Here is a 6,000-nt window from a genome sequence, read left to right on the forward strand (position 1 = left end):
GAGAAAGATAAGGCTTTTTTCCCCAGTAAAGAAGAACAGTCTCAGAAATCCTCAGAGGCAGCTCTACCCTGTCCTATAGCGTCACTACGAATCGGAATCAATGCAATGACAATGAATGAGAGAAATATGCTAAAGAACCCAAACAGTGCCAGCCTATCAGAAAGAATCATGTCTGAAAGCAAGCAGATATCTAAGTGAGATGTCAGGTAAATCCACACAGAAGAAGGACACCAGCCAGTGTGATCAAATGATGATTAATGATAAAATCCAAAATCAAAGGGGAGAGTTATTAGAGCTTAAATTCTGTGGATCAGGTTTGCAGAAGATTATGGATGACAATAAAAGACCCAAATCTATTTACAGAACCCCCACATGGGTTGAGTCCCCATTGAATTACCCTTGTCCATTGAATAAGAACGTGAATAGTCTTACAGTTTTGTCCCCAGACAGCACATTGGAAAGTGGATTGCTTTCAGATATAGTTAGGTTAAAATTTAACATCTTACCATTTGTTTTCCTTTTGGTCCATTTTAATTGTTTTTGTTTTTATTATTTTCTGCTGTCTTTTGGATGGAGATTTTTCTGTATTTTATTCTACTATTATTGTTGGGTTATTGTAGTTTGTATTATTTTCCTTATATGAAATTCAGGATAGATAAATCTACTGAGATAGTAACTAGATTATTTCTTGGGTTGTGACAGGGGAGAAGGTTGGGGTAAAATAGGGAGCTGAAAATAACTCAAATGGCTTTAGAATAAATATTCTAAAGTTGATGGAATCAAATGTTCTTAAATTGATTGTGGTGATGAATGCACAGCTATCTTTATTTTATTTAAATCCTTGAATTGCCTAATCTATGAATTACATGTCAATGAAACTGATTTTGTTTTTTTATTTTTTTAAGTTGCTATAGGGTCAACTTCAACTCATGGAACCTGTGTGTGCTGTCATAGAGTTGTGCTCTATAGGATTTTCAATGGCTAATATTTTGGAAGTATTTCATCAGGCCTTTTTTCCAAAGTGCCTCTGGGTAGACTCAAACTTTTCAACTTCTGGTCAGCATCCAAGTACATTAACCATTTATCCCACCCAGGAATTCCTACCTCATGAACGATGGTAAATGAGAAAACACCACTGTGCCTCTGGAGAGTCTAGTCCATCATAAACACTCAGTACATACTGACTACCCTCATTATAAGGAGCCATGATGGCGCAATGGATTAATCCTTGGGCCGCTAACCAATGGTCAATGCTTCAAACCAACCCACTGTTCCACAGAGGGAGTTGAGACAGTCTGCTTCTACAAAGATTTACAGCTTTGTAAATCCTCGAGAGTGATTGACTCTGTCCTGTAGGATTGTTATAAGTCAAAATTGACTTAAAAACTGGGTTTAAGCCAAGGCTAAAACAGTTGTTATGAATTATATTTCAGGGCTTCATAACATTCCACAAGGGTATCATCCATATTTACTCAAGTATATCTCAAATTTTAGACGTGTGTTCATTCCAACTTATAAATATTGCTGCGACAAATAGCTCAATGCATGTAACTTTGCTTTCCTTTTTGGTTCTCCTAAGGGTTAAAGCTATCAGTGGAAAGACATTTTCATTTAAAAAAATATGCCAAAAATGTGAATGTAATACTCGCTCTACAATGTGGCCACCGTTGTAATAATTGAAGATTAAAACATTTTCTTTAAACAGAAAAAAATGGGTTTATTCTCATTCTTACCTACCATTTTGGCATCATTGCCTACTATTCCTACCTACCACCTGTTGTAGGTCGAAACCACAGGGTTATCTTTTTGGTACTGCACACCTTAAGCTCATTAATTTAATCTCCAACCAACCTTCACTTGAGGAAAGTATAATTGCTGGTATAACAGAGGGAAAGATGTCAACGGTGAAACAGCTTGGCCAGGGTTCCACAGAGAGCGTGCACCACCGTTGACATTGGAGCTCGGGCCTCTTCACTTCAAAGGCTATGTTCTCCCCACGGCTGCGCCATATGACTCTCAAACGATTATTGTCGTGATGATTTATGCCTGGTTTTCTCAGCATTGATTCTTTCTCATGTTCTCACTTTCTTTTGCTAAATCAGATTTCAAGTCATCTGTCCTCAGTGTTCACCATGTCACCCAGGTAGGCTATGTCCTCATGACCCAGAAACACCAAATCCTAGGTAGCTGCAGACGAAGGGTATGGCCCAGGCTGAAGGGTGACTACTTGCCCTCGGGGTTTTCATCTTCCTTGTGAGGGTCCTTTCAGTGTTACTTTGGAAAACGTCATCATAGAAGAGTATGCAGAAGTCAAACGATGATCTTCAAAACGAGTGCATGGTACCCAGAAATTCAGACATCGGCAAAAATCTGAAGCAGGTGCTCAAGGGTCAAAGAAAGAAAGTTAGGGAGCAGGGGTCAACCAAGGTTAGTAGTGAGCTCACTGACAAAATAAAAGTATGTCCAGGAGTAACTAAAACAGCCGAGCCCTGGCACAGAGCAGGCACTCAATAAATATGATGTGGATACATGAAGAGAAGAAACACTGCTCATTCCATCCATTGATGAGCATCATTTTTTTTAATCGCAAATACAGAATGGAGGTGCTTTGTGTGATAGGTCATAGCCTGGGTGTGCCCCATCCTGAACCCCTCCCATTCAGACATTACCAACCCTTCCCTGTGTTCTCAAAGCTGAAGTCAGAGGTGCCTTTGGACATGAGCACACATTTGAAGGGACCTCAGGGACCATGCAGCCTCATTTGTGGCTTCCTGGCCTGTCTTACCCAGTTTCTAGGTCAAAAGTGGGGGGTCAAAGCTAGAAGAAGTCAGAGACTGCCGTGAAAGCGACCAAAACAGAGCCGGCGCCATGAGGAGACAATTCGTGAACTTAGTGACGATCTTAAAAATCCCTACCAAAATGTTCACAGTACACGTGACTCGCTGCTTTTTAATGCTGCCTAAATCGAGAAAAAGATGGGTAGGGAAAGATGACTCCCTCTGAGCGGGAAGCTGACTGTCAGCCCCTTTGAGGCATAGATGAGGCTTCTTGGCTGAAGCAGTTGCCCGGGTTCCTGTTGTCTTATCCCTGACCTTTCCTCCCACCCCATGGTACATTCACCTCATGAACCCAGAGTTTCCTGGCTTCTGCCTAATTCCTGGATCCAAGTTCTACTACACTCGCCAGATTCCAGGCACTCCCAAACTCAGCCAACTGCCTTGTCCGGCCCTGAACGTTTGTCCTAGACTGCTCTTGGCTCTCCTAATCTTGGTTCTCGATTGCTGGCTCATGGACTCTCAGTTCTTTATAGCTCTGGGTCCCTACCCAGTCACTAAGCAGCCGAGCCCTTGCTGGGATTAAGAAAGCCAGCACATATAGGCTAGGCATTATGACCTTACATGGTATGGGCCTTCCCTACACCCTTCCATTATTCCATTATTCACACCAGCGTCCAACCCTGCGACCAAGGTATAAACGCACAGCAATAGAATCCCAGCAGCCGTTTTCTCAGCCCGCAGGGAAGTAGGGACCTTGAAAAGGCTACCGAGACACTTTTCCCGCGTATGAAGCCGAACACGAGGGTCATGAACTCTGGTCCGGTTTCTACCACTCAGTTCACAGCCTAAAGGCAATAGTAAGAATTTTCTCTGTAGGGAAGGTGGGTTTTTACTACAGGGAGGGTATTTTGTAAAGCAGGCTTTGTGCTGCTGCTTCAGCTTGGAGGATGATAAGAAAGAAACTACAGTTTAAGTGATTTTTTTAAAAAAGGTTTTCATAAAAGAGGAAGCAGAAGAAAACGATCATAAAGCATGAGGGGCTTAAAAACTACAACCATCTTGCCGGATGAAATTCAGCTTTGGAAGGAAAGCCTTCCACCAGCCCTACTCTTTCCTGCTTAAAGCAATGGCCCCTTAGAGCCATCCGTAGGAACAGCCGGCACCATTTTCAGAGGTTCTCACATTACTCTACACAGCGACTGTCCCTGATGGCAACATTCAGTGAGTTCTCTTCATCCTCTTGTGGCGGAGTCATTCATTCTTCTTTGCGCTTATTCTGTGTGTGCGAAAATGCGCCTCGTACAACATAAAATCATTGGTATAGGAAGGGTCGTGGTGCAGTGCAGCAACGAAGAGCCAGTCATTGTGCAGTGTAGCAACGATGAAACACACTGCTTTCCTCTAGTCCCTAAATGCATCCTCCCCCCACTGTCATGATCCCAATTCTACCTTACAAATCTGGCTTGACCAGAGGATATACACTGATTCAGATAGGAACTGGAAACACAGGGGATCCAGGGCAGATGATCCCTTCAGGACCAGTGGTATGAGTGGCGATACTGGGAGGGTAGAGGGAGAGTGGGTTGTAAAGGGGGAACTGATTACAAGGATCTACATATAGCCTCCTCTCTGGGTGACAGGCAACAGAAAAGTGGGTGAAGGGAAAAGTGAGACAGGGCAAGATATGACAATATAATAATTTATAAATTATCAAGGGTTCATGAAGGAGGGGGGGTGGGGATGGAGGGGGCTGGGAATGAGGAGCTGATATCAGGGGCTTAAGTGGCCAGCAAATGTTTTGAGAACGATGAGGATAATGAATGTACAAATGTGCTTTACACAATTGATGTATGTATGGATTGTGATAAGAGTTGTATGAGCCCCCAATAAAATGATTTAAAAATCATTTGTATAAAGTAACAATTTGTTATTGGTAATGGATGTACAATGTGTCATTAATGTTACCATATTGTACACATACATGGGTAAATTACATGGGTAAATGTATGAAACTTTATTTTTCAACAATAAAAAAGGGCATCTCATTGATCAACAATAGTGCGTGTTATCGAATTAACACATGATTGAGCTTAGGAAATGCTGACATTAAGTCTGCGGGCTCACTAAGAGGAATCAGGCATTCCATCTGACAAGGTGAGAGGTCTGAGATTCATGTCTTTACATGATGAGATACAATTTAGTCACAATAGTTCTTCCCCAAGGCCTCAGTCTCCTGGCACACCTAAAAGTGCCCTAGACCCTTCCTAGCTGGCTCAGGTTTTGATGTCTCAGCATATCTGAAAGCCACTTGTGTCACATCAGAAGGCTGAGACACCCTGGCTGGTAAGCTCTGACTTGCAATAATAGTCATTCATTCATTCAGTCGAGCATTGACTGAGTTCCTATAATGTGTCAGGCACTATTTTAGAGTTCGGTATACATCAGAGAATAAAAGAGATAAAGTTCTCTGCCCCACAAGCTTTTATTCTAATGGCAAGAAGCATAACAAGCATTTACTTATAATAATGAGTAGATGGAGCCCTGGTGGTGCAGTGGGTTAAGTGCTTGGCTGAAAACCAAAAGCTTTCTCTTGCTCCCTGGGAGAAGGGTGAAGCAAACTGCTCCCATACAGGTTATAAGCTGGGAAATGCATCAGATCAACAGTCCTGGGGATGGCCGTTATGGGTTCAAGGATGGTGCAAACAGTTGACAGGCTCCACAGCTAACCAGTAAGTTAGAGGTTCAAGTTTACCCAGAGGCATCATGGAATAATGGCCTGGTGATCTACTTCTAAAAAGCCAGTCACTGAATATCTTACTCTGACACATATGGGTTGGTATGAATTGCAGCAGCTTGTTTGGTTTCTAGCAGTCAGTACTATGGAATGAAAGAGCAGACAGAGTGAGAAGATTAGGAATGAAGAAGGCAGAGAAGGTGGTTAAACTAACTAGCATGCTCAGCATAGTTGTTCTGGAAGGAATTGTGTCCCCTCAAAGATCAATTCCTGGCTCTTCTATCTATGGATATGATCCTGTTTGCTGTCTTATAAAAAGACCAGGAGAGACATGCACACATATCAGGAGGGGCACCGACACCAAGGAACGTCAAGGAGAGCCAACAGAAACCAGACAATAGGAGGGAAGGCTAAGGAAGGAATTGGCACAGCCAAGACCCTGATTTTGACTTTTAGCCTCTAGAATAAGAAAAATTATTTTCTGTTCTT

Source organism: Tenrec ecaudatus, chromosome 6 (assembly GCF_050624435.1).
Source record: "Tenrec ecaudatus isolate mTenEca1 chromosome 6, mTenEca1.hap1, whole genome shotgun sequence".
Lineage (NCBI taxonomy): Eukaryota > Metazoa > Chordata > Mammalia > Afrosoricida > Tenrecidae > Tenrec > Tenrec ecaudatus.